The sequence below is a fragment of the Ambystoma mexicanum genome, chromosome 11 (genome assembly GCF_040938575.1).
Source record: "Ambystoma mexicanum isolate Mex_15411 chromosome 11, UKY_AmexF1_1, whole genome shotgun sequence".
NCBI classification, from domain to species: Eukaryota; Metazoa; Chordata; class Amphibia; order Caudata; family Ambystomatidae; genus Ambystoma; species Ambystoma mexicanum.
The window spans coordinates 1,420,994,857-1,421,018,146 of record NC_090934.1 but is presented as its reverse complement, the minus strand read 5'-3'; positions in this window follow the sequence as shown (position 1 = coordinate 1,421,018,146).

The window sequence follows — 23,290 nt, the reverse complement described above, 5'->3', positions numbered from 1 at the left end:
AGTATCTGCATCACTCTTCAGATCCACTGGGTCACACCATACTGTCTCAGCAGTCATTGAATAAGATGCCAGATGTATCACAGCTGTTAAAAGGTCCGATGACTGAACGAAATGAGTCAACATTCACAAGGCCTTCCTCCCAAACCTTTAAAACATCCGATGCCTCGGAATTTTTAGGATTTAATAAACATGTGCCTGAATTTGAGACTTCATGAAAAAAGGACTATAGTAAGCAAAACCCTACTCATAGCGTATACGCCCACTGCCATCGATTGATAGTATCATGCCGCCCTCAACCATTTCCTAAATATGATCTAAATCGCAAGAGTATTCTAAACATCTGTGCTGAGGTGTCCTCTTTACAGGATTTATCGAGCACAGACATTGACCTGGTGGAATTTATATCTCATAATGATCTATCCAGGGTTAGAATATTCATGCGATCGGGAATTACCCTAAATGCCATTTGGCAAGCTAGATCAGAATTTTACGCCTTAGGCTTTCTCATTTCACAAGATTTGGCTCAAACATTGCCATCCGAAGTAACCTCATTATCAGAGAATTACTCCAACACCCTGGAAATTCCACAGGCAAATGCTAATGCTAATGCGATCACAAGCAGGGGCGTGAATTCTCAAAGGCGAAACTCATAACAATCCAGGTCTGATAAAGACATTTCGTTGATATCGTGGAACACACGTGGACATAGGCATTTTCTAAATACATCCAACAGAGAACTGAATGCCTACGATATTGTTGTCTTGCAGGAGACCTGGCTTGTTGAGGAACCCATTTGGGACACACACTACATTTCTATGGTTCCTGCAATAAAAAACATGTTTGGTCGACCTATGGCGGGTCTTTTGATCGCCATAAGGAAATCTTTACATTTGCGCATCACTTCCTGCAAAACCTCCTCCCCTTATATCCAAGTTGTAAAATTATCAAGGTCAACTGGTACAACTGTGATAATCAATGTATATTGGGGAAAACAACATCTATCAGCAGATCTATTCTTTGCACATATCGCTGATATACTTGACACATTAACCATGGATATAACCATTAAATATATACTTCTTCTAGGTGATTTAAATTTGCACCTCCTTCCATCTAAGCCCGGGAATCATTTATCCCATGAGTCCCAGTGGATACACCTAATGGAAGAGAGGAACCTCATGATGCTTAATGGCATCATAGATGGAGACATACCCCCTAAGGCAACATGGCATAGAGAGCTATTGCGAGCACACTTAGATTATATATATGCCAACCATGCCCTCATGGATGCTTCAACATCTCTGGAGATATGCGAAAATGACATCAGTGATCATAATCAACTGCGTCTAACCTGGAAGTGGGCTCAATGGTTTGATCTTCCAGAACTAAAAACTAAAAAAAATATGCAACTTGTTGAGATTAGTCAAGCTGGGAACCGTGTTCGATGGTCGGATCATAAACTCATGTTATTTGGTAAAGTCCTGGAAAGTGAGTTTGGGCCGTATCATAATAACGAAGGAGGATGTTACATCCATTCTATGCAAATGTTTAGCACCAGGGGGAACGGTGGACGCTGTCATATTATCAAGCATCTCCATGCGTTTGATTTGGAGCTTAAAACAAAGAAGGCCCAATTACGCAAAGATATCCGACATTTATCACTCGACCTGACACCCACTAATGTCAATTTGATAAAAAATCTAAAACAAATGTATAATAACTGGTGCAGGTCAAGGAGATCATTGCGATACCAGAGAGACGGAGAAAAAATGTTGTCTCAATGCCTTACTAAAACTACCGCTGGCATATGGTCTCTCCTTAATGAGGCGGTCGGTACGCTGCAAAGCGCCTTCCAAATTAATCCAATCCCTGAAAAAATCTGGAATGACTATTATGCTGACCTCTACCGCTCTCCCTTTTCGCGAATTGAAATTGATTGGACCCTCATAAGAGCGAACTCTAAACTCCATTTTGATACAGATGACATCATACATTGTATCTCTAAACTTAGTAGATCTCGCGCAGCCGGGCCAGATGGCATTAGCAATTCAATGATGAAGCAAAATCCAATAAGATGGGCGACAATATTAAACCATATCTTCCAACATACACTTCAAACTGGTAAAATCCCTGATTCGTGGAGAAAATCTATAATAGTTCCTGTCTATAAGAAAGGCGCGAGGGGCGATCCTAGGTCATACCGACCGATCGCCCTGTTAGACTGCCCTGGTAAGATCTTTGCGCGCATCGTGTTAGTAGCATTCAACGCTTGGTTAACAGCAAACTCCTTTAGGGATGAGTTCCAAACAGGCTTTGTAGCCGGCCTTGGTACTTCTATAAACCTAATTACGTTGAATTCTCTGATAAACGCGCACAAGCAAAGGAAGCAGCCCATTTTTGTTGCCTTTATAGATTTCCGCACGGCATTTGATGGTGTTCCTCGTGAACTATTGTTCAAAAAACTCCTGGAAAAGGGCTGTCCGTGGCCCATCCTGCGATGGATAATTCAGCTTCACTCCAAAACAACCATTCAGGTTCGACTTCGCAGGGATGGACTCCTATCCGGCTACATTCAAACAGACCGGGGTTTAAAACAGGGCTGTATCTTGGCCTCGGCTGTTTTTAATTTTTTCATCTCGGACATAGGTATCGTATTTAAAGATATAAGAACTGATGCCCCTCGCCTTAAGGGAATGCCCATAAACTATCTGCTTTATGCGGATGATATGGTTCTTATGTCTGAGACCCCCCAGGGACTCAAAAGTATGTTGAAAGCTCTTGAGGGCTATGCTCATTCCAACTGCATAGCCATCAATACTTCCAAAACACAAATCATTCAATTTGGGAACCCTAAACAAAGATGCAGAACCTACTCATGGATATTACAGAACAGCTCCTTAAGCATTGTTTCAACGTATACCTATCTAGGTGTTTTAATAACTAACCACCCGACTGATTTACCTTTTGAGGAAGCTAAGAGAGCAAAACTTCACAATGCAATTTCCCAAGCAAGAATTATTAGGGCAAAATTTTGCAAATTTTCGATATTTCCAATCATAACTTATTATAAACAGAAAACATCACCTATATTATTATATGGGACAGAAACCAAACACTGGCGACCATATACCTATTGGGCTAAGATGGAAGGAGCTTTTTGGAGAAAAATGTTGCATCTACCTAGTTCGGAACCACTACCTCTAATTCGCTATGAATTGGGATTAATATCACTTCATGCCAGATATAAGTGGCTCTGCTGCTCCTTGTATCGCAAACTTGTAATGGGTAACTTGGAAAATGGCCTAACTCGAATTATGGCCGACTATGCTGCACAAGAAACCCATGACGTATTTTTAAGAGTTTGGAGACAAAGAGTGTTGAAATTGCTTGATGATGCTAACATAACCATCCAATTGTTAATTGATAACCCCTGCAAGGCCAAAGAAAGCATGTGGCGATATGATTGGATTCTCACTATTGCCCAGTGTGCACAATATAAAAAATTTCAGGAGAACCCATTTGAGCCAAAAAGATATGGCCAAACTGCTCGGTACTTATTGATCTCCCCAAGTCCTCAGCACCGCCAGGCATTCATGCGCTTTAGACTAGGATTGTGCTCTACAGCTGACCTTCTTTATAAGCGCAAAACTCTATCAAAGGAAGAAAACAAATGTAGGTTTTGTCATCATATGTTGGAGACTGTGCGCCATTTATTGGTTGATTGTGACCATTGGACAGAATTAAGAGCTAAACTGTTCAAACCGTTCTTTGAAGGGCATATCAATGTAACCTATGACCAACTATGGTCTACACTGTTTCACACGAACAAGAAAGCGATACAGTATGCGATTGTTAATTTTTTGAAAATTATGAAGATTTGAATATGTTGGGAAAAAATTAGTTTTAGAAATGAAAAAAAAGGAAAAGATTGAATTATATACATTATGTTTCTTTTCTGAAAGCTCTGACTGCTTACAGGGGTTTTAATTCAACTTTTAATTTAACTTTTAATAGAAATTTATTCTGTTTGTAATGTAGATTTAAATGCATTGTTGAAAGGTTGGAAAAATGTATTTTTCTTTGCCAAAACAACAACCAATAAAAAAAAAAAAAAAAAAAATAAGGACTTGTAGTCCATAGACTGCTGGGTACCTTGGCCATGTCCTCCTCCCAGAATGAGGGCGGCTCTTCCAGCGCCATGGCCATTCTCTGTGGCACCTCTCTATAGTGTATCTGTAACCTATATGCTACACACATTTCGAACACCATCTCCAGTTCCTGTCTCTCTTCCTTGAATAGTTTGTCATCTGTCACTGTGGTTAGCCTGCAGCCTTTTGTAACTGCAATTATTGCTTTTCATGCCCGCCTAGTGTAATCTATCCCATGCACTGCAATTCAATCCTCTCTTGCTACCACTGCTTCTATTTCTATGGGCACTATTATTCCTTTTGGCTCATCCAATGGTGTTTCTTGCCTGAACAGGTATTCGTTTGGAACTCGCCACACCTTCCCTGCAATGCCTGATAACCATGCAAAGGCAATGTCAGGCCCATACTGAAACCTCTCTGGCTCTACTGGCACCCCCTCTGTACCGTGCGTCCACAATATGCTTGGACAATCTGCCTTACATTTAACATATGTATGCCTGGTGTTGCGAACACTATGGGCCTCATTACACGGTAGGCGGTGAGCCATGGCGCTATTAGCGCCATGGCTCATGCCAGTAAAATACCGGCACCGCCTTGGCGGAAAGGGGATTTACCGCCCCATTCCAAGGTTGGAGGGGCGGTAAATCCCCTTTCCGCCATTGCCCTTCCCCATTCCCATTTCTGCCCCATAGGGCTCTATGGAAATGGGGAAGGCGCTAATTACGGCACTGCAATTTTGCGGTGCTGTAATTAGCTCCGAGGTCCCTTAGCGGGTTGGATTTTAACGCCTGCAAGAAGCAGGCGTTAAATCCTCCAACCCGCAAAGGGACCTCGTAGTACGGCGGTAAGGGTTAACGGTCACCGTTGCCATTAACGGTGACCGTTAACCCTTACCGCCGTCCGTGTAATGAGGCCCTATGTCTTTGTCTGTGAATGAGATGGTCATGTTCAGTCTGCTCATAATGTCTCATCCCAGTATGTTTGCAGGTAATCCTTGAGTGTTCATAGCATCGCCTGACAATGTGAATGTTGCTTCCCCAATGCATGACCTAGTCGCCCCAGTGTCAACAAGAAAGAAAAAAGTTTTGTCACCTATCGCCACCCATATGTGACGTTAATCCGCAGGATTAGTTGTGATCGACAGGATGGGACACATCAAGTTCATCTGTGGGCTGTCCTATTGAGGATACATGAACAGCCCATTTCCTGTAAAGGGGTTTTTCCCTGCCAAGGTAACTCCCCCCATTCGTCCAACGGGCAGTGTCGCCACTGTGGTCATGTGTGCTGGTGCGTCATCATTTTGTATCTGTGCTAGTTGCTGTGTGCTCCCTCTAATCTGTGTTGCTTGTAGATACTGTGGTATTGGTGCTGGCATCTGTGGTACCTGCATTTGTGCTTGTGGTGCTGGTGCTTGTGGCATTTGTTGGTATGTACCCTGCATCTGCCTTTCGTTATGGCTGTTGGCCCTGCCCCCCCAATTCTGTTGTGCCCATCTAAACCGACACACCCTTGAGATGTGCCCTAACTGTCCACAGGTCCAACACTGTGGTGGCTCTCTCATTTGTCCTTGACCAACACTGAAAACTCCCCTGGGATCTGCTACGTCTGTTGCCCACACCCTCAGAACCCTCCTGGAACCTCCCCTTGATTGTGATGTATCTGTGTTCTGAAGCCATGCCCCTTTTGTGGACCTCCCCTTCCTTGGAATCTCTGTTGCAGCCCACCCGCCCTATAAACCCTCCCCCCCATGGGCGGTGCAAACTGTTGTGGCTGCTGATGCTGTGGCTGCTGCTGTGCCTGTGAGGTGGGCCAGTTATAACCGCCCCTTCCATTGCTTACTTCGACAGCTTCCTTTGTACTAGCTTTGCTTCATCTTCATTCCTGTCCTCCGCCTTTTGCTTAACCTTCTCCTGCCACAGTCTACAATGATGCTCTCTCGTATGCTGTATCTCTAGCCATTCTTTCGCCTCCATCCCTAACAATTTCTTCAAACTCTTCTGAACTTGCTCTGGTAGTCCCTTCACTAATATATGATAAAGTATTGGTACTGTTTTGTCCCATGACTTTCACGTTTTGAGGCGCAAAAGTCCTTGACTCTCCTGAATGTACTGCACAGGATCTTGGTCTTCCCTCATTTTCCGTGATGTAATAGTCCCAATGTCATAAGTTTCCGGGTATTGTGTTCTTAAGGATTGCCATACTGCTGCCCTGCAGTTTGCAAATGGCGACCCGTTGTACGCTGTGTTCTGTGTTGTCACCCCTGGGAACCTCGCCCTCTACCATACGTCATTGGCTGCATCCCCTAATATAGATACTATCAGTTTGTTTACGTCACCCACTGCCAGCCTATGGCCAGCTGTCATTTTCTCAGTCTCATAAATCCACTTCCCCACTTCCGTGCTCAGTGATGGTAACCTACACTTCACAGTTTCTTTATTTGTGTGCTTCCAGGGCACATACTGAGGTCTCAGTCTCCCCTCTCCTTCGACCTGGAAGATCCCTTAGTCTATTGATGTAGGTGCAGTGTGAGGTGCAAAATTCATCCCCCTGCCGTGTCTGCTCATCTGAGCTGTCTCCCTCTTCTCCCTGTGTATGCGTCCTGCACTCCCATGACACCTGTTTGTCTGTCCCTTTCCCCATGGACTGTGATCGAACCTGCTCCCCTCTCTCATCCCCACTGTATTTTTCCTCGTTTTCAGACCCTGTGTCCATGTTGCTACAGAATTTATCTGCAAAACTCAGTCTCCTTGTTAAACTGTAATTATATAGTGCCGCCTTATATTTAATATTGGTCTAAGCCCAATCGCGTTACATGGAAAACCGCATTGCAAAAGCTCTGATTTTTTTTTAAGATTTGTCCGCCATTTGATTTTCACATGTGTTCCATATTCTAAAATGGTGGTCTGTGTTTTTGTCTTGCAAGTCGAGCCGACCAACCTTTGAGTTCTGTTAATGTTTAGGTTGTCTGCGAGCTGACTGTTTAGGCAAAGCAAAGAAACCTTGTGCTTCATTTGAACTGCTATTCGAGTGTTATCTGCGCTCACAAGCCTCATCTTTGTATAAACACTGAAAAAAAGAAGACTAAACGACAATCGTATGTTTTAGCTGAACTACATTCTAAGAGGTTCTTGAAACAAGGCTTACCGCAGATCCGAGAACCTATACCACCATTGTATTTTCATGGAAATGTAAATTCATGTCATCTTTTGACTAATATTGTAAAATCTGTCATATGAACTAGGCACAAACTCTAAACACAAATTATTAACATGAAGAGAGGCGGGACAATATTGTAGGAAATGTATAAAAATGTAAGTGTTTAGATGTCCAGTACCTCACTCTCCTCACTGTGTCGGCTCGTACACACGGCAAGGTGTTGGGGCCAGATAGCTATCTGTTTTGCTTTGTAAACTGTACAGTAATAAAAGATACTTGTATCTGTTCAGCCAGTGATTGGTGTATTTTATTTGTGGTACTCAGCCTCGATATTTCTTTGTTCTTTCAGATGGTGCCCTAATAGGGACGATGCCACCTCGTTGAAGGAAAGACATGGCCATCGGACGGGGATTGGACGGTGAGAAAAAGGGGGCCCCTTTTGGATGAGATGCAATACCTCAACAGTACTGCACAATCCGATCCCTGGACGGTGAGCACGCGGTCCCAGACGGCATCTTGACGAGGGTCCACATATCGAGGCGGGCAGATTTGCCGAAATCACCAACCGTGAGGGTCCTTTGTCGTTTGTAATCCAATCAGACCTCCTCAGTCCTTTGTAATAAGGTGAGTCGTGCCCTGATTCCTAAGTATCCTGATATTTTATTGGAGATCTGGACTCGCAAGCACAGAAGACGCTGTAATCTGACATGCTTGGGAAATTGTCTGCATGTTTCAGGGCGTAATTCCGCAGAGATAGACAATCTTTGGAACTTGGCCGACCGGCGCCACAGGAGGGGTCGCCAGCATGTACTATGTACTGTCAGTATGGCATTGGTAGTATAGTATTCAACGATATTTGGCACAGACAATCTAGACATGGTTCCGAATTTCAGTGGCCAGTCAATGGTAGCTTTGAGATTGCCCAAATAGAGTATTTAGAAACTATATTATTAAAGAAAAAAGCTAGACCTGCAACATTTGATGTAATTCAGAATCGAAAAAGGGAAGCTATGCAGCAACTTAAGAGTAAAGAGAAGCATACACGTCGTCATATGTCAAATTCAGAAAAAGCATTATTATATGATCAACAAAAACAGTCAGAGTCTGTTAGAAACCTGGATAGGGCTTTTCAACTTGGTATACAGAAAATATATCCATCTAAAGATTTTCATGCCTCAGATGAACTCATTAATAAACTCTTAAATCAACATAGGCCTGGTGCCACTGCACCACCTCCCTATGTACCTATTCCTGTTGTCTTACCTCTTCCCACTGTCGCACCTCCTTCCATAGTAATTCCTGTTCTTCCCGTTGCTCCTCCGCCACCAGTTATTGCTCCTCTTCCTATTGTTGTTCCTCCGCCTATACTGCTACCTCTACCGATAGTTACTGTTCCAGTAATTCCGTCTTTGTTACCAGCCGTAGTGTCTCCACTACCTGTTGTACAGGATCTGTCTACTCTCTCTTTCCCAAGCGGTTCTGCTCCGCTTGAAAAAGATGAAGGGGCAAGTACTGAATCAAAAGTAGTGACTCGAAGTACATTTTCTAAAGATAAGAAGAGAGAATTGTATGCATGGGCTAAACAATGTATAGAGAAAGGTGGAAAATCTGCTGTCTTAGCTGTACTTCTTAATCTAGTAAGTATTCCCAAACAGAATGTCTTTATTGAGGGAATGGGAATACATTTGGCTGTAATGTAGAATAAATTGATGGACATAGAAGTCCCACAAGGGTTGAGGGATTTGAATGTTTTAGCCTATTCAAGGGATTCTGCGGAGAAAGTAAAAGAGCATGTCGAGAGGTTTTTTGAGTTAAGAAGGGAGTTAGAACGGTTACAGGACGATGAAATTGATGGTGATAGTTTGGACGCTTTGTATGTGCAGACACGGTTCCTTCCTCCTTGTAAGTCAACGAGTGAAGAAATGTGAATTTGCACGAGGGCTGCGCTTAGATGGATTTCGGATGTGTCGATATCTCCCATAGAAGTATATGATACGTATAGTCAGTACACTCCAGAAATGCAGAGGAAAGTATGACAGGTAATGGTAGAATATCTGCAGGATGAGTGTATAAAGAAAAAGATTTGTTGTCCCGCAGAATTGATGATTATTTTATAAGAGAGCCTTTGCGCCCAATACTGTTTCCACCACTTTAGCGCTTGACTTGGCTTTATTGCTTAACAAACGTTCGAAGCCACCTACTACTCAGTTGCCTATAAGGGAGGTTACTCCTATATTCGTTCCAAAGTTGAGATTCCAGCTAATGTCTCAACAGGTGCAGCAGCCATCGATATTGAAGCTTACTATGTATCACAATTTTTTCACGTCCCGTTTTCTAGGTAGGAAGTGAACACTATCAGTCAATTCCAGACATTAGGAAAAATCCGACAGGGTTTTACAAAGAAATAGAATCTGTCTTGCATTTGTCAGTTTTTACTTTGGGTGATATAGCCTTGTTGTTTCCTGTGATCCTGCCTGCTGATTTATGGAAACAAATTAGGACTGTAGGTGATCAAGCAGGATTGGGTGACACATGGGTTAACTTGGTGAGGATAGATGGAGAAAGAAGAGCTAGTGAGAGACCACCACAAGTGATACTAAATTTGACAGACAGAATAGTAGCGAAATTAAAAACTGTGGTTCCCGAGAGAAGGATTGTTTGGGACAAACTCACTGCTTGTCCCTAAGGAAAATCTGAAGCTGCTAACAAATTCTTTAATCGGTTCGAACAAGTATTTTCAGATTTTAGCAGACAGGATTTAGGTACTAAGTCAGGGAAAAGAATGTTTGTGGATACATTTGTGTGTGGATTGTTGCCTGATATTCAGTCACAAATCATGACTTCTGAGAGTGATTGGCAAGCTAAATTGCAGTCCGAAGTATTGCATATGGCTCAATATTACAAAAATATGTTCAATAATGAAAAAGAGAGGATTGAATAGAAAAAGGGAGACCTGAAAACCAAAGTATTATTGCAACAGATAGTTAGAGGGACTAGAGGTGGGAATACACAGTTTTGAGGTCAGTTTGTTCCACAAAGTAATGCACAGTTGGGTCCTGTACACGTGAACCAATGTGCTTATTGCAGACAAGAGGGTCATTGAAGAGTACAATGCCCGATCCTTCAGCAGAGGTCGAATAACACATATGGTGTCATGGGTAGATGATCCAGAAGCCACCCTGCGGTAGGGGGTCCTTGTAGAAACCAGTTCATTCAAAATCCACAATCATTCTCACAAGATAATCCACAAATTAGTATAGATAGCATAAATATTTTCGATAATCCTTCAGTTGCCTATCTTTCTGAAGATCTTGTCTTTGATGATATATTGTGTCGTTAGGACAGTCCGAAGCAGGGTCTGGAACCAACGCCTATTCCCGTTAATCAGAGAGGTTCCTACGTTGAAATGATGGTGGGGACTAGGAAGCATCTATTTTTGATAGATACAGGAACACAGAAGTGTTACATTGATCCTTCACGGGTTCCAGACATTCCACTGTCAGGGCAGAGTAACGTTTCTGTAGAGTTTTTTGGTATGCCAGTGGTTAGTCCAGCTTCTCTGCCGGTACCGATTTCACTGGGGCCATTTACAGATTAATGTCCATTTCTTCTGACAACGAATTGTAGAGAGAATTTGTTGGAGTTGAATCTGTTCAAGAAATGAAATGTGTTAATTCATTTTTCTTCGGTGGGGAGTACGTTTGATGATTTCACCTCAGCGATCTTTTATCTCACAGTTTTTGACTAGACCTTTGCCACCTGAATTTAGTAAAGTTCCAACATATTTAAGGGCAGTTGACGACAATGATGTTGGTGTTTTGCAAATTAAACCTGTTAAAATTGTTTTGAAACCAGGAGTTAAGTTGCCACGTATCCCACAATATAAGATTTCAGTTGATGGTGAGCAAGCGTTGAAGAGTATAGTTTCCGATTTTGTACATCCTGGGGTGATTGAAGAAATTGCAGGAAGTTTGTGCAATAGCCTGATTTTACCACTGTACAGGAAAGGGGATAATGTGATTCCTTTTCGTTTCATTATCGATTTACGTGCTATCAATGAGGTTGTTGCTCCGCAATTTCCAATTGTGCCTGATGTAACTACGATGTTAACAATGATCCCAGCTTCTGCTACTCATTTCAGTGTGGTGGATCTGAAGAATGTCTTCTTTAGCATTCCCAAATACACATGGATAGTAGATATTTGTTCACGTTCACCCTAGGGGGACTTCGTTTACATTTACCCGTGCACCACAAGGGTACACAGAGAGTCCGAGCATTTATAGTAGGGCTTTGAAAGAGCAGTTTGACACACTTGAGTTGCCTTCCACTTGTACATTGTTGCAGTATGTTGACGACATTCTCTTAGCTGCAGACTTAGAAAGTGCTTGCAAAGATGGTACTGTGTTATTGCTTAGTCATCTAGCAGAACATCGGCATAAGGCTTCATTAAAGAAGTTTCAGTATTGTCGACAGGAGGTCACCTATTTAGGCTATCTCCTGTCAAAGGAGGGAAGAAGATTGACACCTGAACGGATAAAAAGCATTTCTAGCATGTCTGTCCCAAATACACAAAAAGAAGTAAGAACCTTGATAGGAATGGCTGGTTACTGTAGACATTGGATCCCAAACTTTTCACTAGTGATAAAACCAATGCTGGCATTGACAAAGAAGGGCATTTCTTTGCCACTACCATGGAACTTGGAACACCAGAAAGCTTTTGATCTGCTCAAGACTGCACTGTGTTCAGCACAGCACCAGTTTTGGGCACACCAAATTATGATAAGGCCTTTGTGTTGTTTGTGCATGAATGTGATGGATGTGCTTTGGCTGTGTTAATGCAGGAACATGGTGGGAATAATAAACTGTGCGGTTATTTTTCCTCCACACTTTATCTGTTGCATGCGCTTTGGCGAGATGTCTGAGAGCTGTCGCTGCTGCTGCTGCACCTGTAAAACAAAGTGAGGGTTTTAGGTCACACTTTAACCATAATGGTACCCCACTCCGTAGACGTTCTACTAAACAGAACGCAAATGCAACACTTTACTTCCGCATGATTAACGAGATACAAACTAATCCTATTTGGACTGCATATCCAACTTAAGAGGTGTTGCGTATTGAATCCAGCTGAATTGTTACCTCTGCCGCAAGATATTGCTTGCAGTGACAAAATGACACATGATTATCTCTATACCACAGGACAAGAAACCAAAGGCAGGATTGATTTAAATGATACACCTTTGAATGATCCACAAAGGGATCTGTTTTGTGATGACTGCTTCAAACTTCCGGATGGTACATCCACTTTTGCTCATGCCATGACTACACTAAGGACGATTGTGCAAACCAAGCGAATTTCGCATAACTCCACACAGGTCGAAGAGATTATCGCACTGACTCGAGCTTGTGAACTTTCTGAAGGGCTTAGAGCAAACATATTTACAGATAGCCAATATGCCTTTGGGGTGGTTCACAACTTCGGTACACTATGGGCAGAACAAGGTTTCCTGACCTCACATAGAACAAAAATTCAACATGGCACCTTGATAGTTCAGCTACTCTCAGCACTTGCGCTTCCTACTGAACTAGAAATCATAAAGTGTGCCGCACATCAAAAGGTAGTAGATGATGTAGGGAAAGGAAACAGTTTTGCTGACAGGATAGCTAAACGGACCGTTACTGATTTATACTCAGAAATGTATGTCAGGAAAGAAACTACAAATTCTGTACAGTAGATGAAGGGATTGACTCGATAAAGAATATTCAAGCTTCACTCCAAAAGAACTTAAACCCTGGGCTGAGGGCTTAGCAAGTTTGGATGAGGAAGGTTATTGGGTGGACAACAAAAAGAAAATATGGATGCTACCCGATGCATATGTCACCGCCATGGTTACAATGGATCATGTTCCTACTCACATATATGCTAGGAAAATTTGTAAATTGTTAGAACCTGTCTGGGTATATGTAAACATTTCAAAGACTGCTGAGCGTTTTGTTCAAAGTTGTGTGGTATGCTTACAGCATAATGTGGGGAACGGTGCAATGACACCGAGGGATAGTTTTGGTCCCCCCTCTATGCCTTTTGAGGTGATTCATTTCGACTTCATCGAGATGGAGCGCTGCTATAACTGAGTAGTGATTTGTGCCTTTAGCAAGTGGGTTGAGGCCTTCCCTGTGAAAGATGCCACAGCAATGACAACAGCAAAAAACATGCTTAAGGAATATTTTCCTAGGTTTGGGTTTCCGAGGGTCCTCTGGTTGGATAATGGGCCACATTTTATCACTGCTGTAATCTTGCAAGTATGCACAGGATTACAGATCGATAAATGGTTCCATTCGGCTAGACACGCTCAGAGTGCTGGAATTGTAGAACGCCATAATGGTATCTTGAAGAACAAGCTTGTGAAAGTCTGTGCCAGCAGTAATTTGAAATGGCCAGATGCCTTACCTATAGCTCTACTGTCCATGCGGACGACCCCACAGACTACAACTGGACTCTCCCCATATGAAATAGTAATGGGGAGACCAGCGAACATTTGGAATCTGCCGAAACCCAGAGCATTGAAAGATGTGGAGCATTTGCTTCTTGCTGAATACTCTGGTCAGTTAACTCAAAATTTGTATTTGATTTACCAACAGGTGCGAGTAGCCCTCCCAGTTAAATACGAGGGGTCAGGTCATAGAATTCGACCTGGGGATTAGGTGCTAACAAAGTCGTTTGAGAGAGCATCCAGTCTAGCACCGTGCTAGAGAGGACCATTCCAGGTCCTGTTGGCCACACAGACTGAGTAGCAGGCAGGAGACACTGGATCCACGTGACACACACCAAGAAAATACCTTTTCCTTTGCCACTCGACGAAGAAGAAAAGAAGGAAACCCCTTGTTCTGTTTCTGGTGATCAATCTGTCTTGAACAACATCAAGGGTGTTTCGGAGATACTTCCTGAGCCCATGGGGCCTGGGGCGATGGCTGCTTTGTCTTTGAATTCTTCTTCTGAACTTTCTGCACCCTTGAGCAATCTCTCCTCTGTTTCACCACTTCCATCAGGAAGCAACGAGACTCTGTTCGCAGATCACGCAGTGCCTGGAGTCTTAAGGTACAATCTGCATCCACGGCACTAGACTTACAGCACAGCATGGCTGTGCCCACGGAAAATGGCTGTTGAGCTAGTCCTTTGTCACTCTCTCATTGAAACATAAGTAAGTCGTTGGGACCGGCAAAGCTGTCATCAATCAAGATACATCACGTGGTCAGGAGATCGGTGTCCAGTCAATTGGTCGACAGCAAACTGGTCGACAGGACATTTGGTCGACACCATTTGGTCGAATGCCAAATGGTCGAATTTTTTTTTTTTTATATATATATGTGTTTTGTGGGTTTTCGTGTGTCGAAAAAAAAAAAATAGAAAAAAAAGGGGGTTGGGGGGGGGACCCCCCCAAAAAAAAAAAAAAAAAAAGTGTAAAAAAAAAAAAAAAAAAAATTCGACCATTTGGCATTCGACCAAATGGTGTCGACCAATTGTCCTGTCGACCAAATTTTTTCGACCAATTGACTGGGAACCCAGGAGATCACCAACGAACAAACTTAAGGAGTCCATCGCAGAAACCTTCCGGAACAAACTTTTGAGGAACAATGCCTGTTGCTACTCCTACTCGTACGAAGCAACCAATCGATTGTGGGGCTAACAAAGACATTGGACATAAACATTCATGGTCCTTGAGGACTTATTGTTTTCTCTTGATTTTGTTAATTGGTCTAACAGTAATCATCGCTTTAGGGTTTTGGTATATTGAAGTGTATGTCCACTTGAAACTTTGATATATCCAGAAATGTGTGAGCCAGTTAAATTGTGTTAGTCTAATCTGCCCTCCAGCCTTTTTGACTCTGTGCGACGTGAGGGCTCACAAACAATTGTATAAAACCAGCCTCGTGTCAAACACAGAGTCCTCTGAATTGGGCGTCAGTGCAAACAGAAGGCATGTTGTGCTAACCACTGCAGACACCATCCAGCCATGTTTGATACATAGTAACCAACCCTATGATGGCTGGGCACTTACTAGAGCACACTTTGACTGTCTATGGTTGGGGGCCCGAACAAAAAACTGGTCTCACAATGTTTTACGTGAGGCTTGTCCTTGTTGTCAGTACCCAGTGGAGGACCTTTTGCATTTTGTGCTCTTTTGCCCTACCTACTTGGACTTAGGAGGAAAACACTCTTGCCATTATTGAGGTCTGCTGGAATGTCTCAAGCCAGGCCAGCCCTATGTTATCTTCTGTCTGCTTCTACTTTACCCGTCGCTTGGGGTTCGGTGGACTATTTGAGAAAGGCCTGGCATCGGAGAACTCAAAAATTGACTAAACTCTGATAATTTGTTGGATACTCAGGCATTCCCTGGGTGGTACTGAATTTGTATACACAAAAGCATGTATTTAACCTTATCTTACTTAATGAGTTTTTTATCATTATGTCATGTATTATGCATTGTATTTTATTCTGTATTGTTGTTAATGGAAATGTGTTTCCGAATAAACGTAATATGTGATGATGAAACTTTGATACCCACTGAGAGCGTTCCAACTACATCTTCTCCTTTAGTGCACCTGCACACACTATCTCCTAGGGATTCCCAACACAGACAGAGTTATCACAACAATACACTTTTGTTAATTATGAATGTGACCCATGCAATTCTGAATAGAACTAATTGCTGGATATGTTCGCATTTTCCACAACATGGGGAAACAGGGTTGGGCTGCTATATTCATCCTTTGCCTTTAACTACTGAATGCTACGCCTCTTTAAGGGCACTATTCTTTGATTGTTGGAATGATAGCATCTGAGGGAATTTCGATGGAACTAAATTGAACGAGTTTGAAAGGCGAGACCTGACGCCTCTGGGATGTTCTCTTTTTGCAAATAGGAGCAAACTTAACGTTGCTTCTATTAGGCCTTCTGATAGACTTTCTAGACCTTTCCAATCATTAATCTCTTCCAAGATGGCTCCTGTAGGCAACCGGGATGCCACACCTCCTTTTTACACTATTAATCACAGCCCCCACTCTGTTTCCTTCTGCATACAAAGGAATGGTTCTCAGTCGTTGGGTACTTTTAAGGGCTGTACCAATATTGCAAATTTGACGAGTGAGGACAGACCTTTGTATGTAGGTGATCCTGTTTATTTCATATGCAGTAATGAAGCTTATCCTTGGTTACCTAGAGATTGGCAGGGAACTTGTTATTTGGGTCTCTTGCTACCATGGGTATTCGTAGCTAGCACCTCTGAGGTCTCTAGAGCTCGTCCAAGGCGGGACGAGAACAGTGATACTCCTTCACAGGTCATGGGTGATGTAGCAAAATCCTTTGTGCATGGACAGAGGTGAGGGGAAAGCCAGGGTTGAGAGGGTTTTGCGAATGGGTCGAAAGGGAGAGAGGGGGTTTAGTTGATCAAGAGTGGAAGAGATAGAGGAGGATAGAGAAGACAGGGCATCATTGGCCGAGAGAGAAGAGAAGTCGGAGAGGGAGGGAAGAGAAGAAGAGCAGGTGTTGAAAAAGAGGGAGGGCTAAAGTTGCGTAGGTCTCATCTAGAGAAGGAAGTGGTGGAAGGAACAGGAGCAGTAGGAGGGAGAGAGGGAATGAGAGAGAAGGAGAGTAAAGCATGGTCAGAGAGATAGTTGGGTAAGATAGAGACGGGAGAGGAGGAAGAGGTTGAATTAAAAATGAGATCAAGAGTGGAGCCAGAAGAGTGAGTTGGAGAAGAAGGGAGAGGAGAGAGGAGGTAGGAGTCAATGATGGAAAGAAGATGGGGAGATGGGAAGGTTGAAGTCGCTGAGTACAATGAGGGGAAGGGGGAGGGAGGGATAAGAGAGAGGAGAATGGTCGAGATCATCATAAAAGGGCGAAAGGGGGCCAGTAGGTCGGTAGATAATTAGAAAGGAGATAGGGTGAGGGGAAGTAAAGGATTTGAATAGGTATTCAAATGAAGGGAAGGTGGGATGAGGCAGTGAGGAGGTGGAAGAGAGGTATTTAGGGTGGAAAAGGAGACCAAGGCCACCGCCATGACCAGAAGAACGTGGGACAGGAGAGAAGGAAGAGGAAGGGGTGGTAAGAGAGGCAGAGACAGTAGCGTTGCAAAGAGAGATCCAGGTTTCAGTTAAGCAGAGGCAATGAAGGTTGAGTCAGAAGAACATGTCCAAAATGGCTGCAGTCTTATTACAGATAGATCTAGCATTCCAGAGATCAATGTTGATGAAGCTGGAGGGTTGTACAATAGGGGGTAGATAAGGTTAGGGTGATGGGGGATGTTTGGAGTGGGATGGGTGTGGGAGGGGGTAAAGCAGTGGAATGGACACGAGGAAGAGGGGAAAGGAAAGAAGGAGGGGGAGTCAGGGGAAAGAGTGGGAGGAGAAAAAGGGGGGAAGGAGGATGGAGGGTAGTGAGGTCAAGGAGAGAGGAGTCTGGTAATGCACATGACAGAGGGGGACAGAGTGGGGTGTTGAAGAGAGAGTGGAGGGAAAGGGAGATGGTGTATTGATGAAGAGGGAGAGTGAAAGGGAGGGATAGGGTGTCAATAGGGAAGAGGTGAAACTAGGAGCAGATTTGGGGGGACTGGTTATGGCCAACGGGGGGACATCAGTCTGAAAGGGCTCAGAATAAGGCAGCTAAGGGCCAAGGTAGGGGGCAGGAGGACAGGCGAGTCACAGATCAGAGGGCCCAGGTGGAAGCAGGAGATCTGTGGGAAAAAATAAGAGTCCTGGTGGTGGTGGGGGCCAGCTGACAGGAGGGCCCAGATGGCAGCAGGCAGACTGAAGTTCAGAGGGACCAGGGCAGTCAGTGGGAAATGAAGGATCCAGGAGGTGCCAGGGGCCAGCAGACCGGAGGGCCAATAGATAGCAGGTGGGCCACAAGACAAAGTCCCTGGTGGTAGCAGGTGGCGTGTCGGAATGAAGTTCAGGTGGAGGTAGGGGCCAGCAGTAGGAAGGGCCCAGATGGAAGCAGGTGGTCCACAGTTCAGAAGATCCTAGAATCCAGACAGAAATTCAAGAATTTAGCAGACAGTCTGAGGTAGATGAGGAAACCTGGAGGTGGTTACAAACACTCTACAGATCAGAGGGGACCACGTGGAAACAAATGGGCAGAGGGAAGGGCGAGCCTTAAAGGTGACAAGGGGCTAGCAGATAAGAGGGCACAGGTGGTAGGTGGTTTCAGGTGGGCATAGTTCAGAAGGTCACAGGTGGAGGCAGGCAGTCTGTGGTAGATGAGAAGCACTGGAAGTGGTAACAGACACTCTGCAGGTCAGAGGAGGCCAGGAAGCAACCGACGGACAGTTGTAGCAGGTGGTGATGGGCGGACCACAGAACAAGAGGGTTCAGGTGTTAGCAGGTGGTCACAGTACACAGATCCCAGGTGGTGGCAGGTAGACTGTGGTAGATGAGGAACCCTGGAGGGGTAACAGACAAACTGTAGGTCAGAGGAGGGCAGGAGGCAACAGACAGCCAGTGGGAGGGGAGAGCCTTAGTGGCAGTGGTGGTAAGAAGAAAATAGAACAAAAGGGTTCAGGTGGTAGCAGGTGGTACAGAAGATCCCAGGTGGTGGCAGGCAGACCGTGGTAGATGAGGAGCCCTGGAGGGGTAACAGGCACACTGCAGGTCAAAGGAGGCCAGGAGGCAGCAAACAACCAGTGGGTTGGGAGAGCCTTGGTGGCGGTCAACAGTTCAGAAGATCCCAGGTGTGAAGGCAGACCGAAGAAGATGAATCCAGGAGGTACTTATCTAGTACTACTTGTGTATTTACTGCTCTTGTTGCTCGCTTGTCCTCCTCTCTGAGCGCTCGCTCTCTTTTCAGTCTGGCCAACTGCAACTTCCTCTTTTCCCTCTCAGCTAACTTACGTTTTTCTTGCTCTGCTGTCTCTCTCCGTCTCTCTGCCTTCTCCAGCTCCCGTTCCCTCTTCTCCCTCATCTCTCTTTCCACCCTCTTCCTTACCTTGAGATCTCTCTTTATTCTTTCTTCCCGCTCCCTTTCCAAGTGCTCCTTCACTTCTTCCCTTCTTCATTCCCTGTCTTCCCACTCCAGTTTCTCTTCCCTCCTTCTTTCTCTGTCCTCGCGCTCTAATCTCACCTACCTGTGCTTCTCCCTTGTATTCTCCTCATCCATTAGTCCTGCCCAGTCTGTTGTGTTGCTGTTCCTCTTCAGGCTTTCTATCTCTTTGCTTGTCCCTTCTGCCCCTCCCTTTTTGATCCCTTGAAGCTTCAAAAGTACCTGCGCTGCTATCCATTTGTTCATGCTTACGCCCTCGAGCCCCTCCTTCACGTGCTGCTTTGCATCAGTGCTCCCCCCTGGATCAATAGCTGGCTGCCCTGAGCCTTTCGGCTTCTCCTCCTTTGTATATGGTGGTGGCTTATATGTTGGTTTTGAATAGCCCTCGGCTGCCCTTAGTTCCCTCATTGGCTACATTCCCTGCTCGTTGTCTGGATCATTGGATACTACTCTCGGAGGGGCAGGTGGAGGTGCAGAGGGATGGGTCCCTTGGTCCTCACGGCATCCCCCTCGCCCTCCTGGAACATGTGCCACAACTCAAATATGGCCATGTGTTTTGTCAATCTCTTCCCCTTATATGTACCCTCTATGAGCCTCAATAGCGATTGCTCACGTCTTCAGAGAAACTTCCACAAGGTGGCCATGATTTGGGTAGTTTCCCCTCTGTACCTCTGGACCATTCTATGCTATATTTACATATATTTTCCATATAAGGTGGAAATGTGTTAAATGGGCGCTGAAGGGGCGTATCCCCCCACATTTGCCCTGATACATCTTAATACCTTTTACTTGACCTCAAGTCTAAGGTTTCGATAGTTCGCTATTTTGGTAGGAAAGCACAATGCAATGATAATACATTCCAATTTCTACGAGCCACTCTGGCTCGCCAACTTATCAGGCAAGCCCCAAGAACCTCCCTGCCTTCACAACTACTGCCTCCACAGGCACACCCACAATCCTGCGCATGCAGCTTCCATGCATCACCCCTCGTTCACCTTGCCTGCCAATCCCAAGTTTCCAATACTAGCTCCTCACCGTCTTAAGCTCCCCGTGTCCTATTATCAAATCTAGGGTGACGTCACCAAACTATCAGAACAACATAGACAAATCCAAATATTGTACGCACACTGTAATAGCCCGTTTCTGTTCCAAACCACACAAAAACTGCACAGCTGTCGTTGCGGGCTCCAGGAGGAGTATACCAATATTCTCATGTGATCAAACTGATCCCAATGTGTCATCCAGCATGCAAAATGTCTCACTCCAGGAGACTTAACCACTCAACTCACCTTCCGCAATCTAGGCCAGCTCCCTAACGAAACCCTCACGGGGATACCGTCAAAATGTGAAGAACACAGGAAATTACCTTTGATAGCCGTCCGTCCGTTGTTGGCCAATTCAATGTGGTGTTGAAGAAAAAGAATCTCCTGTTTGTCTGCTCAGGAAGATCTTACCATTAAATCAATTAACCCATCATGAAGACAATTTTAAAGCCCTTGCTTCGCTATAAATTGATTATTGCAAATCCACCTAGGTATGGATAAGCCAGAAGCAGATCCTAAAGTTTCAGAGGATCCCAGAGAAATAGGCTGAATTTTGCTTCAACCTCAATAACAAGACACAAGAACCGTGCTCTACAGGCCTCCTTTTGGCTCACAGTAGAGTGAATGCACAACGTCCTCTGGAGAAAGACACCGTCTAATGCCACTAAATGATCCAATGACACTAATCTGGTAGCACCCTTAGATCAGGTCACTTATGCTGATTCACTCAAGAAAATGGGAGGTGAAGTGAAATCAAAGGCAAAGCTAAATCAATAAGGGCATAGCACGCTGAGACATAGAACAACCTGTTCCAATAAATCAAGAACCAAATGATCAAAGATTCAAGAAAGTTAGGTAATCCATGATGCCACTCAACAACTGCTCTAGGATGAACTCTTCTATATTTGAGGACACATGCCCCATGCATTGCCACAGATAGGAGGGCTTTACAAACAAGGAAGGAAGGAAGGAAGGAAGGAAGGAAGGAAGGAAGGAAGGAAAGGAGGGAGGGAGGGAGGGAGGGAGGGAGGGAGGAAGGAAGGAAGGAAGGAAGGAAGGAAGGAAGGAAGGAAGGAAGGAAGGAAGGAAGGAAGGAAGGAAGGAAGGAAGGAAGGAAGGAAGGAAGGAAGGAAGGAAGGAAGGAAGGGAGGAAGGAAGGGATGGAGGGAAAGAAGGAAGGAAGGAAGGAAGGAAGGAAGGAAGGAAGGAAGGAAGGAAGGAAGGGAGGGAGGAAGGAAGGAAGGAAGGAAGGAAGGAAGGAAGGAAGGAAGGAAGGAAGGAAGGAAGGAAGGAAGGAAGGAAGGAAGGAAGGAAGGAAGGAAGGAAGGAAGGAAGGAAGGAAGGAAGGAAGGAAGGAAGGAAGGAAGGAAGGAAGGAAAGGAGGGAGGGAGGGAGGGAGGAAGGAAGGAAGGAAGGAAGGAAGGAAGGAAGGAAGGAAGGAAGGAAGGAAGGAAGGAAGGAAGGAAGGAAGGAAGGAAGGAAGGAAGGAAGGAAGGAAGGAAGGAAGGGAGGAAGGGAGGAAGGGAGGAAGGGAGGGAGGGAGGCTGTATGATGGCGAGGAGGGAAGGGTAGGGATTAATTCTAGCTGACACCTGCTTCCGAATCTCTCCTATCACCTATTTGAATTCTACATCTATGCCCCTGCGTACCAGCCCCAAAGAGAGCTTTGCAGAAATATAAACTATAGAAGAGGAAGAGAACACATTCATCAATGCTCTGGCAATGTCGGGTTGATATGAGTGGAAAAGCACAATAAAACAATCGGAGTGTTCGATGTAAGATGCTCATACACCCTTTACACTGTAGTTAATAGTCTAGGTGGGCGTGTTTGGAAGCCCCTTCTCCTTCCGCTTACAAATGGATGCGCAGGAAGACTGCTTAACGTAACACAACTCAGTGAAGTAAAAGCGGAGTCTTTAACAAGCAGCAACATAGCCACAAGGTCACCTCTCCTTTCCTAAAATGGTGTTTCTGCACAAGTCATTGCCAGGCCGATCACCAAAGATAGGACAGAAAATACAAAAATCTGACAATAGCCACTCGTCATCACATACAACAGCTACAAGCAGACCTTTCGTCCTTGGCAACATATGCAATAACCATCACTGCCCTGGGATATGCTCTAAAATGTGTTGTTTTCACCATAACTCTGGAACCTGTTAATTTGTATATAGAAATGCATGCATGGGGTCTTTGCAAAGGATTTCCTCGTGCAGCTGACCTTTGGCCTTTCCTAGGCCTCAGTTATTGCAATCTGTATCAATGTTGGTTTGCTGATGAATTTAATGTCAACCAGGGATTAATGTGCATTAATTAAATTGACTGTATCTCTTCTAATGAGCAGAAAAGGGATTTCTGGTTAATGCTGATCCACTTAATAAGATTCCCCGGCTCTTATCTTTATTTTCTCAACATCCTGCAATATTTGATGAGAAAAATTAATTAATTCAGTTACTGTTGAATACTTAAAATATAGAGCACATAAAACATATTAGGTGATTGAATGGCTGTTTTGCCGGTGCACATCAAGAAAATCAAAGTCTGTTAATTGAAATGAATATATTTCAGCCTGTGTTGTTCATAAATCATAATGTTGTTCCCATTTTCTGTAGTCAAGTAAAAAAAGGCGGGGCATAACTAGTTATCAGGCTTGTATCATCTCAAAGAAAAAGTTGTGTACTTGTCATATTCTGACATAAGCTCAGTTACTTAGGTTTGTGATATTTAACACATGGTGACAGTCCTACGTCAAAAATAAGTAAAACCTACAAAATACACCACGTGCAGGCTGTCTGAAAGTGTGAACGCTTACAGTACTAGCCATTTGCTTAACACCCGTGTAATCATTGATGCGGCTTGTGATGTCATATTTGATGTCACGTGTGGTGTTATTAGCAGTACACAGTCAGTAA